This window comes from Mustela nivalis (assembly GCF_964662115.1).
Source record: "Mustela nivalis genome assembly, chromosome: 9".
NCBI classification, from domain to species: Eukaryota; Metazoa; Chordata; class Mammalia; order Carnivora; family Mustelidae; genus Mustela; species Mustela nivalis.
Genome location: NC_139028.1, coordinates 35,811,359 through 35,830,167, shown reverse-complemented (window position 1 = coordinate 35,830,167; position 18,809 = coordinate 35,811,359). Strand labels below are relative to the sequence as shown.

General features: G+C 38.8%; 1 long non-coding RNA gene across 1 annotated transcript in view; it reads left to right on the top strand.

The window, feature by feature from the left end:
- The window catches only part of LOC309840823, a 38,872-nt gene extending 22,546 nt beyond the window's left edge, over nucleotides 1-16,326 (top strand). The window contains exon 3 of the long non-coding RNA XR_014298816.1: nucleotides 16,269-16,326. This is a non-coding gene — a long non-coding RNA (uncharacterized lncRNA). The remainder of the gene's footprint in view (nucleotides 1-16,268) is intronic.
- The last annotated feature ends 2,483 nt before the right edge of the window (nucleotides 16,327-18,809 follow it).

Below are 18,809 nucleotides of genomic sequence, written 5' to 3'. Positions count from 1 at the left end.
TTTATTTGACAGAGAGAGATCACAAGTAGGCAGAGAGGCAGGCAGAGAGAGAGAGAGAGAGGAGGAAGCAGGCCCCCCGCTGAGCAGAGAGCCCGATGCGGGACTCGATCCCAGGACCCTGAGATCATGACCTGAGCCGAAGGCAGCAGCTTAACCCACTGAGCCACCCAGGTGCCCAAAAAATGAAAATCTTGAAACCAAAGGCAAGTACATTATACCTTGAAAGAGCAGCAAAAGACTAACAGCTAACTTTTCAATGTGAAAATGTAAGTCAGAAATTAACAGAACATCTTTAATATGCCAAAATAACAAACTCCAAATAACCCTATTCATCTAGAATGATGTATGTAAAAATTATTCTTCAAAGCTTAAAAAAAGACAGTAATAAACAAAATCTAAAACAATTTGTTAACAGCAAAGGTGCACTAAAAAAATTTCTTCATATGAAAGAGAAATAGCCCTAGGCATAAGTAGGCAAATATAAGAAAAAGAACAACAATAAAAAGTGTTAATATGTGAGTAAACATAAAGAAATCTTACTTAGACAAAGGAATAATAATGTTTTCTCTTGTGGATTTAAAAATAGATATAGGATTAAAGTGTATATCAATTAAAAATGAAATTTGGGAACAGACATACTAGATTTTAAATATACTAAGTTTCTAGAATTGAAGGGAAGTGTCAGAGCTAATAATTCCTATTAGATAATTAAAGATGTATATTTTAATTTCTAGGATCACTTGCAAAAATGTAAAACTAATAAGCTACTAAAGAGAGGTTGTGAAATAATAAACTGTATTAAACAAATAATCAGATATTAATTTAAAAGATAAAAGCAGGAAATAAGAATATAAAAACATACACAGATTGGTCAAATAGAAATAAACAGTAATCTGCCAGATAGTAATTTACATCTTTTAGTAATTACTTTCAATGTCAATAGACTAAATGTTCCAAGTAAAACACTAAAATTGTCAGACTGAATATATGCTACTATGAAGAATATGCTTCAAACATAAGAACAGAAAGTCTGAAAGTAAAAGAATATAAAAGAATGAAACATACAAACAGAAGATTAAAATAATTATTGGTTTGTATTAAACACTCAATTAATAGTTAGATAAAATACACATTATTTTCAAATATTGATGGTAATGAATAATCTCGAGTATTTTATATGACTTTTTTAAAAAAGATTTTACTTATTTATTTGATGGACTGAGATCGCAAGTAGGCAGAGAGGCAGGCAGAGAGAGAGGAGGAAGCAGGCTCCCTGCTGAGCAGAGAGCCCGATGTGGGCTCCATCCCAGAACCCTGGGACCATGACCTGAGCTGAAGGCAGAAGCTTTAACCCACTGAGCCACCCAGGTGCCCCTTTATATAGACTTTTAAAATGACATATTTGATTTTAAAAATAGTGTTTATCAGCTGTATCAGTGATCAGAGATGAACATCCTAATGCAGATATTTTATAAGGTTTATAGTGAAACAAAGTCTTCTTGATAGTCACAGGTTTGTACTGTCTAAACATTTAGCTGTTAAAGACGGTAATTAAAAAAAAAAAAAAGATGGTAATTTATTTGTTTACTATCACTTCTGGTCCACCTGGCATCGCTGCTTGATTATTAGCTCTGAAAGGCAGAATTAGATTCATACTATTTCCAGAGACTCTCTACAGCTCATCTAGGGCCAATGTCCATGGGTTGCAGTGAGGATGGTAGTAGACACATAGGAAGTAAAAATGAATGAGGAATCTCTGAAGGAGTGACTGTATGCTGAGGTGGCCTGGAAGAATAAATGTTTCTTGGCTTCTGCAAATATATAAAGCTCAACTAAAATTCCTCTATCTGTAGTGTCATATAAAAATTTTATAGTAATTTAAAAATAGACTTGAAAATGTAGTGATTTTCTGAATGGATTGATTTATGAAATTAATTTATAAAAATGCAGTTAATTATGATTTTTCTTGTTATCATTAAGAATAATTCATCCACAGGTACCTGGGTGGCTCACTGTATTAAGCATCAGACTCTTGAGCCCCACCTGGGTCTTCATGCTTAGCAGGGTGTCTGCTTGGGATTTTCTCTCCCTCTACCTCTGCTCCTACCCCTGCTCATGCACTTCTCTTTCAAAATAAATAAATAAAATCCTAAAAAAAAAAAAAAAAAAAAGCAATTCCTTCAGTGAAATTCATCCAGTAAGTTACCTAGAGAAATTTATCTGCTAATTTATCCTTCTTCACAGGAATTTTTCCTTGTTTCTGTTCCTCATTCCCAATCCAGTTCCATCCTATTTATTCAAAATAACCATAGGAATGATGGGAGATGGTTTGGTAGAGGTCAAGAATCACTTGTTCAAAGTCTTAGGTATTAAGATTGAGATTCTAATGTTCAGACACTGAAATACCATGTCTCCCTTTCACCCATCTTACCCTAACCTCTATCTCTTCAGACCTTTTTCTCTTTTTATTTTGTTTCAGTATTAACACAAGCCAGCTACTGTTTTCTTTATTAAGAGCGCTTTGTATCTTTAGGGTAAATGCTGTGTAGACCAACAGTTGGTCATTGAGCAATTATGCATAATGTTTGCAGTGATGAATAGCAGATAATAATATGTAATCTGTGGTTGAGCCAGGGTGTATTTTACTGTACTGTTACTTCATGGATTACTTGTTTGCAACTGACCCTGACATGACCTCGTCTTTAAAATAGATCCAATAGCAAACAAAAGAACAAGGACTGCTATGTAAGCTATCCTAAAAATCACAGATTGAAAAAAAATTTTCTTAGTGGTTTTGAATATTTTGTGGTTAAAATCTGAGGAAAACTATAAAAAAGCACTCCTTAAACATTAATGGGCATATAAGACAAATTATTTATGCAATTTACAAAAATGCAGATTCTATAGATTCAGTGTTTCCAGTAAGTTTCCAGGTGATTCAGATGCTACTGGTTCTCAGGTTGCAATTTAAATAAAAAAGCTTTAGACTAGTGATTCTCAAACTTGGCTGCACATTAGAATCGAATGGAGAACGTTACAAAAAAAATCCATGCCCGACAGTTTCCCAACAGGAGTTAAATATGAATGTCTGAGCATGGGACTTGCCATCTTTTAAAAATCTTTCCATGGTGGATACAGAGTTTGGAACAGAAAATATAGATCCTCTCTCCACAAAAGTTCATAGACATGATATTTTTGCATGCAACTTCTGGGGCATCGAGGATCACCAGAAACCAATATATAAAGATATAAGAACCCATGCTTCAGAAGAAAAATCCCTTAAGGAAATTACACAGGGCACACTCTTCCCCATACATTCCTGTTATGGAATGAATTGTTTCCCCCTAATCTTCATATGTTGAAGCCCTGACCCTCAATGTGACTGTATGTATTTGGAGATAGGGACTTTAAAGAGGTAACATTTTAGACGGCGTCTTAAAGTTGGGGCTCTAGTCCTACAGGACTGGTATCCTTATAAGGAGAAGAAAAGATACCAGGGATGTGCAGGCCCAGAAAAAAGGCCATGTGAGGACGCAGTAGGAAGAGAGAAGTGCAGGCCAAGTAGAAAAGCCTCAGGAGAAATGAAACCTGTCAGCACTCTGACATTGGACTTCCAGCCTCCAGAACTATGAGAAAATAAATTTCTGTTGTTCAAACCACCCAGTCTGTGGTATTCTGTTATGGCGACCCTAGTGGAGCAAGGCAGATTTTGCTAACTAGAAGTGGGGTCCTGGTACAACAAATTACTAAAAATGTGGAAGTGACTTTGAAACTGGCTAATAAGTAGAGTCTAGAAAACCTTTGAAGCACTTGTTTAAAAAGCTGAGATTGCCTTGAAGAGATTGTTGGTAGAAACATGGACATCAAAGATGGTTTTTGTGTGGTCTCACATGGAAATGAGGAACACATCATTGGAAATTGGAGGAAAAGAAATTTTTGCTGTAAAGTGGTGAAGACATTGGGCCAAATTGTTTTCTAGTATTTTTGTGGAAAGTAGAAACTATAATTAATGACCTACTATATTTAGCTGAGGAGATTTCTAAGCAAAGTATTGCAAATGGATAGAATTCCCACAGGAATTTTCTCTCTATTTTCTAGACAGATGTCCATATCTGCAATTAATTAATTAAGTGTTAAATTAAGTGTTGCATAACTACTGCTAATTTAGGCATTTTGTGAGTAAACTGAATATACAAATTCAGAGATGTAAGAACTTAATGCTATTTCTAAATGGTGTGCAAATAAATAGTGACTTCCTTAACATGCTTTAGAGACTCTGTGAATGAAAGAGAAACCCAAACTTTACCTCAGTTCTGCTTGCATGTCTTACGATGTTGGTCAAAGAAGAGCTGAATCTGTGTCTGCCTGGCCAACTATTGGATAGATAGGGACAGGAAGTTAAAGATGGGACTCAATGAAAAACATTTCCTTAAATTCCTCATTTAATTTCAGAATTTGATTGGCATGGTACAGTGTTTTCCAAACTGGGCTGAGGCTTCTTGGGTGCTACAGCAAATTCACAGGGACACCATGATTTATTTTTAAGGAAATAAAAGTAATTTTGAGGAAAACTACAGGGCATCTATCAGACATTGTAAAAACCACAAGTTCAGCATAGTTCACAATGTTAATAGTGTGTCACACTTATTTTAATGATTTAATACCATACAAGTCTTGGGTTTTGGTGATTCCTATGATAAAATAAAACAAATATTGCACAAAAGTTATTGTGGAACAGGAAACACATGTTATGGCATCCAGTGTGTCTAATTTGATTTGAGGTTTGAGAAGTTGTGTAGTGCCCAGGAGGTATATGTGTACCATGAGTAATTGTACTTATTTAGGAATTAAACAAAAGTATATTTTTTCAATGTATGGGTTTTAAAAAAATAGTTACTAAAAATTATTAGGAAATAAAAGCTTATCAATTTGTTTGATGTAACTACTTAATAAATGGGCCATTATGTTTTTTTTTTCCTTTGTTTTTTGTGTATGGTTTATTCTGACCAAGGGACATTGTAAAAATGATACTGAGACACCGTCAGTGCTGTGGACTGAGGAAATGCTGGAACCTCTGGTATGGTAATTTATGTGGACTTCTTAGAAAGATCACTAAGTACAAGAGTGAAGAAACTCTCAGATAGCTCGGGTTTCAGCTGCTATCTGATCACAGTCATCTGACAGCCAGGTGACAACTATCAAGATGAATCTATCAACTCTCAGAACCATGAGAGTTAATGATATATTATTATTTTAAGTCACTAAAGTTTGGAAATTTTTTCTTTTTTCTTTTTCTTTCTTTTCTTTTCTTTTTTTTTTTTTTTTTTTTTTTTTTTTGCATTGGCTTTAAGTTTTAGAGCAGTTTGAGGTTCACAGCAAAATTGAGGGGAAGGTAGAATGATTTCCTATATGTCCCCTACTTCCAAACAATCACAGCCTGCCCCATTATCAATATCCACCACTAGAGTGGTCCCTTTGTTACAACTGATGAAACTAAGCTGACACACCATAATCAGCCAAAGTCCATAACTTGCAATATGTTTACTCTTGGTATTGTACACTATATAGGTTTGGACAAATTTATAATGGATAAATGTTTGGATAAATGTATAATAGCATCATTTGTCTTTATGGTATCATTTTCACTGTCCTAAAAAAAATCCTTTTTGCTCTGCCTATTCATCTCTTCTCCTCCCTAAACCACTGGCAACCACTTATCTTTTTTACTGTCCACCTAGTTTTCCCTTTTCTAGACTGTCATATAGTTGGAATCACATAGTATTTACCTTTTTCAGATTGGTTTCTTTTACTTAGTAATAGGCATTTAAGGTTTCTTCATGTCTCTTTATGGTTTGATAGCTTATTTATGTTTTAGCACTGAATACTAGTCCATTGTCTGATTATACCACAGTTTATTTATCTATTCACCTACTGAAGGACATCTTGGTTATTTCCAAGTCTTGGCAATTATAACGAAAGCTGCTATAAACATTGGTATGTAGATTTTTGTGTCGGCCTACATTTTCAACTTCTTTGGGTAAATACCAAGGAGAATAAGTGTTGCATCTTATGGTAAGAGTATGATTAATTTTGTAAGAAACTGCCAAACTGTCTTCCAAAGGGGCTGTACTATTTTGCATTCCCACCAAGAATGAATGAGAACTCCCGTTGCTCCACACCCGCAAAACCATATGGTTTCAATGTTCCAGATTTTGGCCCTTTCTAATAGGTGTGTAGTGGTGTCTCATTGTGTTTTAAATTCCATTTCTCTGATGACAAGTGATGTGGAGCATTTTTCAAATGCTTATTTGCCATTTGTATATTTTCTTTGCTGAGGTGTTGGTTAAGGTCTTTGGTGCATTTTTAAATTGAGTTGTTTGCTTTTTTAATTGTTGAGTTTTAAATGTTGTTTGTGTATTTTGGTAACAGTTCTTTGCTGTGGCTTTTGTAAATATTTTCTCCCAGTCTGTGACTTGTCTTCTTATTCTCTTGACAGTGTCTTTCATAGAAGAGAAGATTTTATTTTTAGTGAAGTCCCACTTATCGACTACCTCTTTTGTGGATTAACTTTGGTGTTATATCCAAAAATCATACCTATACCCAAGCTATAACTAGGTTTTCTCCTATGCTACCTTCTAGGAATTTTATAGGTTTTTGTTTTAAATTTTGATCTGTGATCCTTTTTTAAAAAAAAATTTAAAAAGATTTTATTTACTTATTTGACACACAGAGAGAGATCACAAGTAAGCAGAGAGGCAGGCAGAGAGAGAGGGGGAAGCAGGTTCCCTGCTGAGCAGAGAGCCAATGCAGGGCTTGATCCCAGGACCTTGAGATCATGACCTGAGCTGAAGGCAGAGGCTTAACCCACTGAGCCACCCAGGTTCCCCTGATCCTTTATTTTATTATTATTATTTTTTTTAACATATAATGTATTATTTGCTTCAGGGGTACAGCTCTGTGAATAATCAGTTTTACACATTTCACAGCACTCACCATAGTACGTACCCTCCCCAATGTCCGTAACCCAGTCACCATTTCCCTGCCTCCCAGCCCTAGCAAACCTCAGTTTGTGAGTTGATTTTTGTGAAGGGTATTAAATGTGATTTTTATGAAGGGTATAAATGAATAAGGTATAAATAAGGTCTAGATTCCTTTTTTTTTTTTTTTTGCTTGTGGGTGGCCGGTTTTTCCACACTATGTGCTTCATCATGTTGCCTTTGCTCCCTTGTCAAAGGTCAGCTGACTACATTTATATGGGTCTATTCTGGGATATCTATTCTATTCCACTGACTGATTTTCCTATTCTTTCACCAATACCACACTGTCTTAATTACTATAGCTTTATAGCAAGTCTTGAAGTGAAATAAGTTTTGGGATAGTTTTTAAAACAAAAGTTGATAACTATCATAAAATTTTGGTACCCCAAAGGGAAGTGCTGCTATATAATAAACTTAGAGCATGTGGCATTTTCTTTCAAACTGGGCATTGAGTGGAAGTTGGAATATCCACAAAGATTCTGATAGTGAAATCTGGAAAGACCTCAAAGGGACTGTTGATGAGGGCTTGAAAGACAGAAAAGAAAATGTTGCTGGAGGTTAGAGAAAAGGGAGAACTTGTTATATATAGGATGGAAATTTGGATGGTACTGTCACCTGTAATAATGTGGAAAAAAGAAAGAGTACCAAATAATCTTATGGATCTGGCCAGAGCGATTTGCAGGCAGAATGTAAAAGGTGCCAAATGGCTTCTTCTAGCTGCGTATTGTAAAATAAGAGTAGAGATGAACTGAAGAAGGAACGATTTAGTTTTAAGCAGAATTTAGAGGAAATGTAAATGAATCCTGCCTTAATGGCTTCAAAAATAAAATTATTTCTCATTCTCATTCTCTCCCAGCAAAACTCCTTCACACTAGAAATGTCCCCAGGGAAAAGATAAAATCCAGGGCATTATGAGTAAGTTATGGTTTCAGAGTAAAAGTTTCAAAGCTAGAAGACCTTTGTTGAGACCTCCTAAAGAGTTAAGGGAATGCTTAGTAGGCCTTCTAAGAATATTAAGTCTCTGCCTCTTAGACTTCCTCCACTAGAAGAGAATGTTAAGGAAATACATTGTAGCCACTTTAAACTTGACAAAAAGCATCTAAGAACCTTCGGAGTACTGTTCCACAGTATTCCTATTCTGAGGCCAAAGGAGAAAAGGGAAAAGGGGATGTCTTGGAAAGAGAAAAGGACTATGGCCTTTGTGTCAGTGAATGGATTGTAATTTGATATAAGGAAGACTGCACATTTTTCTAAAGGAATTATCTCAGCTTGCACTCAAAGGGACAGATACAGTGTAGAGAAAGCATTTAGAGCCCCAATCTTGTTCAAGCAGGAAATAAATGAGGAGGCTGCTCAGTGTCAAAAAGGGCCATTTCTCATGGAAAAGAAAAGAAAATTCAGATGATGGAAACACAAGCCCAGAGGAAAGAATGAAGAATTATTTTCTGGAAGTAAGACTGGTCCTTCCCCAAGGAACTAGCAACATGTGCCCTGTAGAATTTCAGAATTCTGACACAATGACTGCTATGGTATCATTTATTGCTCTTATTTTACAACAGTAGGGTACATTGTAGTTTTCCTATGCCTGTCTCATCATTATATGTTTTGGGTGGGTGAGTGGGCAGAGGACTATTTATTGCATAATTTTTCAGATCAAAAGAAAGTATACTCAAGGAGCTATTCCAAAGGAGGCTTATTTGCTTTGAACCTAACTTAGATGATATGATTCTGGATTTTGAGTTGTTTCTGTAATGGAATCAAACTTCGTCGGTCTTAGAAGAGAATGAGTGTATTTTGCATGAAGGAGGATCATACATTTTTGGAGCCAGAGGGTAGACTGTGATGCCATGTCTCCAAGAACGCCACATCTTTTCCTTTCTTTCCTGTATGCATTACCCCCATTGAGGTGGGTGTCTGTTTTTACCTTTCCCTACTGGACTTAGAAACTTGCTTAACCAACAGAATATAGTGGACGTGACATTCTGAGACTTCTGAGCTTAGATCATAAGAAGACTTGCAGCTTCTGCTCAAGCCTCTTAAAAGGCTTGCTCTTAGAATGCAAAGAGGAGGGGCACCTGGGTGGCTCAGTGGGTTAAGCCACTGCCTTCGGCTCGGGTCATGATCTCGGGGTCCTGGGATCGAGTCCCGCATCGGGCTCTCTGCTCAGCGGGGAGCCTGCTTCCCTTTCTCTCTCTCTGCCTGCCTCTCTGTCTACTGTGATCTCTCTCTGTCAAATAAATAAATAAAATTAAAAATAAAAAAAAAGAATGCAAAGAGGAATTCAATTGCCTTATAAGATGTTTGATTCCACTAAGATTTTTTTTTTTTTTCTGAAAAGAAACAAAAGCTAGCCATAGGGGGAGTCCACATTTAGAGAAAGAGATATAGTTAACCCACTGTCACTGTCAGCACTTACAGGCGTCCCAGGCCAGGCAGCACACCATGGGATGCCTCAGGTCTCAAAACCTAGGACTGTAATGCTAAAACGAATGGATCCAGAATGAGAACTACCAAGCTCAGCTCATCAACCCCCAGAGGAAAGAGAGATATAATAACGCATTGTTGTTTTAAGACATCGAATTTTGTGATGCTTTCTTATAGGGCAGAGGATAACTGGAACAATTGGTAGCATTTTATTTTTCACATAAGTGTATATGTGAAGTCTCCACATTTACAAAAATCTGCAGTGGCTGAGTCCACATTGAATTGTCTAGATATCAAATCGTAAAGCTAGATCACTGCATATTTGATTTACTTATCCTGAAGAGACAGAGCAGTGGAAAAAGACCAGGTTTCCAATTCTAGTTCTACCACTAAATAGTTGTGGTTTTGAGCAAATCAGTATTTAAATACATTGGGTCTCAAATTTCCTCATCTATAAAATGGGACTAATATTTTTTCCCCTTCCTACTCTACAAAATTATGTTAAAATTGAAGTATATACTGGATATGAAAATTCCTAAAGAGCTCTAGAGCATGACCATAATCAAATGTAAGGGCATCTGAAGTGAATCTTTGTAGGAAAGAAATTTGGTCTCAGTGGAATATGTAGTTTGAATGGGGAAAAAAAAGTGTTCAGTCAGTGGAAGTCATGGTATAAGTTATGAAAAATCTATACCAGAGATAACTGTACAGATTTTGGGATCCTAATGTGATATGGATAATGAATCAATATGGAATGGCCTCTTACCAAGAGGCCAAAACATATGATGGGAGATTGTATTAGTGTAACAAATCCCCCCCAAACGTAATGGCTTAAAACAATGTGCCCTTATTATCACACAATTTTTCCAAGTCAGGAATCTAAGTGTGGGGCTTAGCTAGGTGGTTCTGGCTTGGAACATCTTTTTTTTTTTTTTTTTTTTTAAATTTTAAAAAAATGTTTATTTATTTATTTATCTATTTATTTATTTATTTTTTATAAACATGTATTTTTATCCCCCGGGGTACAGGTCTGTGAATCGCCAGGTTTACACACTTCACAGCACTCACCAAAGCACATACCCTCCCCAATGTCCATAACCCCACCCTCCCCTCTCCCAACCCCCCTCCCCCCAGCAACCCTCAGTTTGTTTTGTAAGATTAAGAGTCACTTATGGTTTGTCTCCCTCCCAATTCCATCTTGTTTCATTGATTCTTCTTCTACCCACTTAAGCCCCCATGTTGCATCACCACTTCCTCATATCAGGGAGATCATATGATAGTTGTCTTTCTCTGCTTGACTTATTTCGCTGAGCATGAAACGCTCTAGTTCCATCCATGTTGTCGCAAATGGCAAGATTTCATTTCTTTTGATGGCTGCATAGTATTCCATTGTGTATATATACCACATCTTCTTGATCCATTCATCTGTTGATGGACATCTAGGTTCTTTCCATAGTTTGGCTCTTGTGGACATTGCTGCTATAAACATTTGGGTGCACGTGCCCCTTTGGATCACTACGTTTGTATCTTTAGGGTAAATACCCAGTAGTGCAATTGCTGGGTCATAGGGCAGTTCTATTTTCAACATTTTGAGGAACCTCCATGCTGTTTTCCAGAGTGGCTGCACCAGCTTGCATTCCCACCAACAGTGTAGGAGGGTTCCCCTTTCTTCACATCCTCGCCAGCATCTGTCATTTCCTGACTTGTTGATTTTAGCCATTCTGACTGGTGTGAGGTGATATCTCATTGTGGTTTTGATTTGTATTTCCCTGATCTGGCTTGGAACATCTTTATGAGATTGCAGTTAAGCTGTAGGCTAGAGCATAGTCATCACCTGAAGGCTTGATCAAGGCTAGAGATCCATTTCCAAGGTGATTTACTCACATAAGCTGTTCATAGGAAGGCTCAGTTCCTTGCCATATGGACCTCTCCATAGTGTTGCTTCATGAATGTACTCATCACATGTCAGCTGGATTCCCCCCAGGATATGTGATCTGAGAGAGAACAAGTGAAAGTCTCCCAGCTTTCATGACCTAGCCTCAGAAATCACATGCCATCATGCTTGCAATATCCTATTTGATAGGTCCACCCTATTCTTTTTGGAAGGGACAGGAGTACATAAAGATAATAATACTAGGTAGGGTCATTTCAGAGGCAGGCCACCACGAGAGCATAGAGTGTACAAAATAAAAGAAGAGGAAGATTATGAGGAGGGGATAAAGAGAGAAAGGACATGTCAGCATTGCAATGTCATAAAACCAAAGGTGAAAATCAGCACATGGAAAAAAGTCTGTAGGAAAAGCAGAATTAAGAAAGGGATGGTGATACAGGTGAATTTGCCACCTTCCCTGTGTCTTCTGTCTTTCAACACTACGGTTTTATGAAGTCTCTTCCATAAGTCATTCCATAAGTCATCCTCAGTGCAGAGACATAAATCTGGGAATTGGCCTCAGCTGCTGTGAGCCAATCATTTCCTACATCGTGAAACCATCATGGGAATTCTGAAAATATAGAGCATGGGTGGCAAAGGGTCTTATGCATACAGTGGGCAAGCAGTAGGGGTTGTGTTCAAACTGGAGCTTGTCTGACGCTTCTGCCCTTATTCATCCCCTCATACTGTCATCTTGTATTCCAGCGCTGAGAGAACCTGAGTATCCTAACTTTTGGTGTCTTTATCCCATGAGCTTTCTTGATCATTTTCAGGGGCTGAAATTCTCTGATTCAATATTGAGATCAGAGCCTTCTTGGTCATTTTTGTCACCTGCTGTCACCTTTTACATATTCTTATCTCACTGGCTTGCCATCTTCTTTCATATCTCAGCCTCATACTTCTTTGTGTATCTTTTCCTCTGTTGCTATTTGTCTCTGTTAACAGGCTTATTTATCCTCATAAAACATTTCAAGAGACAAGGATTGAAGGATGCTACTGCCAAGTCATGAAGTGTTAAGGACACTTGGAGGGAAACAGTGCAGAGGCATCTTTTCATCTGACCTAAGTAAAAGCTAGACCACACAACAGGAGAGGTGTATTTTAAACTTCCTTTTCCATGGGGGGAAATGAGCTTAGACAAGAAGAAATTCAGAGGAACAGGCAGGTGATACAAATGTCCACGTTTTTGAGTGTTAAATTGAGAATGATAGACTTTTGATTGACATTATTCTGATCTTGGATCCTTTTGAAGAATTATATCCATTTTACAGGAGAGGAAAAAGAGATGAGTGAAATTTTGGGACTCTCAATAGGATCCAGAATACCAGGAATCATCACTCTGCGCACGGGAACAAACTTCTCAACCTTACTGCTTCTTTTTAACCCCCAGAAAGATCTTGTTTCAACATATACACATATATATGCAGAGTCACATAAAAAAATACTTCTGGTTAGTTTGTTTTAGTTTCTTGGCCTCTTTCAACCTCTAACTCTCTGCATTTTCATTGTTTAGCAGGCTCTGGCCTTCTGCTAAAGCAAAGTAATGCAAGGCTTGACTTTCTGAGGGGTTGGTTGTTTGCTGTGCCATCCAGAAGAAACAAAGGAGCTTCAATATGAGTTGTCGTAAGGGCTTTATTGGGGTGTCAGCATTTCATGGGTTTCTTTATGGCAGCATTCAATGAGTTGACATACCATAAACTGTCCCACAAAGCGGGGCAGCTGAAAGTAAAACAAAACCAAACCAAACCCAAAAAACTATCCTGGACACAATCAAGCTATCATTTCCCTAAATTGCTAACCCTCAGGTCGGGTTGCTTCTCTTCCCTTCTATATGCTAGGATGGAGTGGGCTCCAAAAGCAATCAAGTTCTGAAAATATTAGAAAGCAAAACACCTGGGTGGCTACAATTTCTACCGAACTGGAAAGAGTGTCAGAATACCCTTTGAGACACCACCAACATAATGGCCAAGGGCTCTCCATTCTTGGAAATTTTTAGGAATCAAGCAGATACCTTAAATATTTTGTAACTTTTGTGATACAGGATTCTCTCTGGAAGCAGATGACTGGATTGGTCTATTTGGTTAATACTGTGCTAATCTGCCTGTCAAGGAAAACCTATATTTATGCTGGTGGTATCCTCTCTCTTTATACCCCCTTTCCCCATGCTTGGTGAATTGTTAGAGGACAGTGACTGGGTGGGAGACTCACTGCCCAGGCCACTTGTCTCACTTTGACAGAAATGGGAATTATACCATTTGCCACTTGAGGGAGGGCTGTTGAGATTTTTGAGTGTGTCCTAACAGCAAACTGGCTTGCATAGTGTTTTAATTGGACGCACAGTCTGATAGGAAGGATCTTTGGAGAAAGGGTTAATTTCTAATGCTGCACAGTGGGAGGAGAGCTCTCACCAGACACAGACCCCATGATTTTCATCCCCTCAAACCCTTGGACTGTACAGCTCTTCATGCTGAGAAGCTTCTCAACATAGCACAGCATTGTTGGCAAGATAATGACCCAGGAGGGAGCAGGTGGAGGAACTCCTGGCCCTCAGGCCCAGATGAGCACCATCTGGGTGTAAAGGTGTACATGAGGGTGAAAAGAAGGGTCATTTTGGAGGCCTGGATCCTGTCCTCTCATCTCCGGGTAATCTACTAAGTTTAGACTCTGTGAAGAACTCAAAGCCTGTAACTTGAGGTACTGAAGTTCCTGGACTGCATATCAAATACTTGTTGAGGAGTGCTGGACAAGAAGAGGAAGTAGCCAAGTGGACTGTACCATTCACTCAGCACAGAGTGTTTAAGGAAAGGCTGTTGATCTTCTGACCATCCACACTCTGTGTTTGCCCAGAAAGGGCATCTTGCTGGTGAGTCTTATTTTTCTGTATCCCAAGAATGAGTTGAATTAAAAAAAGACCAGGACATCCCTCCTTGAATCACAGAGATGACAACAGTGGTACATTCTGATGAAAGAGAGAGGGAGGGAAGGGCTGAGTAAAAGGGCCAGTCCTTGACTCCAGAAAGAGCCCAAGTTCACGCTGGAGTGTGTCAAAGTCAGGCACTCAAGAATGTGCTTCTCCACCCCACTACAGAGGCTCCCTGGTCAAGGACCTGCAAGCTGGCAGTGGGTGAGTTAATTTTCTCTTTGTCACTGAGGCCACTGGAATTTGCACTTGTGTCGGTTCTGTCTGACTAGAGGATGGCCTTCATTTTATTCCTTGAAGTGTTCTGCCTTGTGTAAGGGCCAACTTTGATATCCAAGATCACAAGGTTCTCTTCCACGCGGCAGATGAAATGGAGACTTTTTCCCTTTCTTCAAGGCACAGTGAGGGGGCAAGATTTATTCATAGATCTTTCTAGCTTCCTCATGTGTGAATTTATACAAACCTCTCAAGGTATATGTGAACAAATGTACATATGTGGACACAAATGCCTCCTCTCGAGAGGTAGAATGGTGCAGGGGCTGCTTGCATGGACTCTGGCACAGACTGGTTTGAATACAGATTTTACCACTTACTATCTCTGTTCAGTCTTTAGCTCAGGGTGTCTTAGTTTACCCTTCTGCAAAATGGGATAACTAATAATATAGACCTCATAGTGTTGTTGTGGAGATTAAGCAAGCTAATACATATAAAGCTTTTAGGACTGTACATGGCATAAAAATAAGTTCTATATGTTAGCTATTACTATTTTACTGTCCTCTTCTCTTCCTTTACTCCAGAAATGTGAGCTTTAATTCAGGAACTGTTGGCGTCTCAAAACCAAGGCAGTTTCTCTTATGAATTTCTCAGCATTTGGAAGTTTGTGTGTTTGACCCACCCTCTCCAGCCAGGGTACTGTGGTGTGACAAGTTAGGACTTCTCATGAAGGCACAACTGTACTTGACCTTGTCTTCATCTAGCCCCAAATTTGTGTTGCCCCAGATAGTTTGCTAACTATCTCTTCCCCTAAAGTAAGAGAACCAGAAGAAAAAGTGGGTAAGCATGTCAAAGTCTGACAAGGCTTTTTGCCTTGCTCAAGTTGATATACAGATCTGTTAGAGATATGCTATAATCTTATTAGTTTACGTATGCATGTGCAAAAGCTCCCCTATTTACAGATACTTTAGTATGTAAATCCAATGTGGTATTTATAAGCAATAAGTGCCTATCCATCAGTTTAAATCTAAATTTCATTTCATTGTACCCACTTGCCTCTTTTTAGTACCATATTCAATATGCTTATTAATTTTGCACTAGGAAGGCAGTATGAAATTGATAATGATCATAAAACACCTCAGAAGTAAGTCAAACATAACTTAAAGTGGATGTATTTGTAGCTGGGGATCTTTATAAGTTGAAGTTTCCTTCTGTATAAATTATAACCTGCATTACCATGTAAGTGAGGCTTGTTTCTATAGAAGCATGCTCATTTTTTTTTTTTTTTTGACCAGTGGAATTAGCATCATAATGTAGCTGAAGAGGCACTGGGACTGGTATGAGAGGCGAGGTCCTCAGGCGTGGTTGTGTTCTGCACAAGGGCCTTCCTTGGGGAGAGTGGGAGGTGTGGTAAGGAGTTGAAATCCAGCCTGTCCTCTGCCTGGCTCAGCACCCCATCAGCCACAGAAGTGTCATGTGCCCAGCACAGGTGTCTGGGTCTAATTGTCATTTTTTTCTTAATTTGTAGTAAATGCTAAAAATAGCCCTTAGCAAGTATGAGTTCAAGTCCCAGAAAATCAAATTACTAGATAACAGTGTGAACTTGGGAAAGTCAATCTTCTGAAAGGCACATATAGCTATGTGACAGGGATGTCACGAGCACTGGGAAAAGATACATACCAAAGAAGATATGCTATTAATTCCCCAATTTACATTTCTCTCTCCATGTCCGTGTCTGTTGTAGGCACTGGGAGCACAATGGTGAAGAAGACAAAACCCTCTGGAGGCCTCCAGACACATCCATTCGATGTCCCCATGATTACCTCAAGTTCACCATGTCCACAATAAGAATGAACATCTGTCTCCCAACCTTGCTCTTCTTCCTGTATTTCCTATCTTACAGACCTGCGTTACACTGATCACAGAAGTGTGTTAGACCTGGGGCGCCTGGGTGGCTCAGTGGGTTAAGCCGCTGCCTTCGGCTCAGGTCATGATCTCAGGGTCCTGGGATCGAGTCCCGCATCGGGCTCTCTGCTCAGCAGGGAGCCTGCTTCCTCCTCTCTATCTCTGCCTGCCTCTCTGCCTACTTGTAATCTCTCTCTGTCAAATAAATAAATAAAATCTTTAAAAAAAAAAAAAAAAAAAAAAAGAAGTGTGTTAGACCCATTCTCATTCACCCCACATTTAATCATGAAGACCTGTTACTTCTATGTCTTTAATATTTCTTCTCTACAATTGTTACTGCTTCGGTTCTATTTCTTGTATCTTTTTGCAGAAATGAGGATGATAAAGAGGATGTTAATGGTGACATTGATGTATTAATGCAACAAATATTTACTGAACACCCATTGTGTGCCAGACCAATGTTTGCAGTCAAAAAATAGTCACTACTCGACCCAACATCGTCAGTCATTAGGAAAATGCAAAGTAAAACCACAATGAGATACAAGTATGTTCTTATTACTTTGCCTAAAAACAACAACAACAAGCTGTTAATTCCAAGTTTGGCAAGGATGCAGAGCAACTGGAACTGTCACACATTGTTGGTAGGAATGGAAAATAGTACAGTCACTTTGGAAAAAAGCTTGGCAGTTTTTTATAAAATGAAATGTACATTTACCATGCAACCTGGCAATCCCACTCCTAGGTATTTGCCCACGTTAGAAAGAAAGATATGTTCACATAAAAACTGTATGTGAATATTTATAGTTTCTTCACTTACAATCTTCAAAATATTGGAAACAACCCAAGTGTCCTTCAGCCAGGGAATGAATAAACTGTGTTATACCCATACAACGGAGTCCTACTCAACAATAAAAAGGAAAGAGCTATTGATACACACAACAGCGTGGATGAATCACAAATGCATTAAGCTACGTGAAAAGTCAGACTCAAAAAGCCTGTGACTGTATCATTTCATTTACATGACTTTCTGGAAAAGGCAAAAGGCAATTCTTTAGGGATAGACAACGAGGGTTGACAAAGAAAGGGACATGGAGGATTAAATCCTGGTCTGTGGGTTTGTCACACTAACTTGCCCTGTAGCCTCACCACACAACTTCATGCTTGGGTTCTCTGCCCAGCTGGAGTTCCACCTCCTCCAGGTTGCTCGTGTGCCCTTTTTAATACAAACCAGTGTTAGGACTCTGGTGTGGAAAGGTCTCAATGACTTGCTGTTGCTTAATATTCAAATACCTTCGGAGACAAGATTTGAGGCCTTAACTCTTAGGGCAGGAGGCCCCTCCCAAACTTGTCCTGCTGGCCCCTCGCCCTCCCTGCCTCCCTGTCCCTTCCTGCCTCCACACACTTATTCCTTTACCTTTAGGTCTTCAGAAGTACTTGACGTTTCAGCTATTTAGCACCTCTAAGACACCCAAATGATCTTTTCTTTGTTTGGATTTCTCCTCCTTTATTTCTTAGCCTAAGCAGCTCCTACTCCTCCTTTAAAAGCCAGCTGGTGTGTCACCTACTCCAGGAAGTCATCTGGTGTTCACTGTGCATGCTTGTATCACAGTTTCATCGAACCAATACATGGACTATCTTGGAGTCGACCTGCCTAGGTGATGAATTCTTCTTATTATTATTTTTATTTTTAAGTAGGGTCCATGCCCAGCTTAGAGCCCAACACGGAGCTTGAACTCACGACCCTGAGATCAAGACCTGAGCTGAGATCAAGAGTCTGACACTTAACTGACTGAGCCAATCAGGCACTCTGTAGACATTGAATTCTTAGAGTTGGGGACCAGGACAGGCACCTAATAAGTATGAATAGAGTCTCCTTCTAATTATAAACAGCTGTTGTTACCTTAGAGTTAAGTCTCTATTATCTCAGCATGGAAACATGTACATATGATATATCTGCTCCAATTTAATATGATTTATTTGGTCTTTTCTCATATCTTGGCAACCAGTGGCTTATGAACAAGAACTGAGGTGGGAAGAGTGAATGAGGGGCAGTCACATATACAGGCACTTTTTCTGGGGGTCATCTTGTTCTTTCCTAGTTGTATTAATTTTCAATGGGACAGGTGAATGCTAGTGACAAAGATAAACATAAGGGAAGTCCTTGCTGTTTGAAAAATATGGCTGGTTGAAGAATGTGTAACTCAGTGTGAAGTATGGGGTGTGAGCCTAAATGACTCAGGTGCAGTGGTTTGCCTGGAAAGTAATTAAGGGAGGTAGTCAGTCATCTGTGTCTTGGCATGGGCCGGCTGGCATCCGTGTGGGCTGCGTTGTGGTTAATAAGGATGAGGTCTGTAGCACTGGGACATCTGACTTCAGCAGC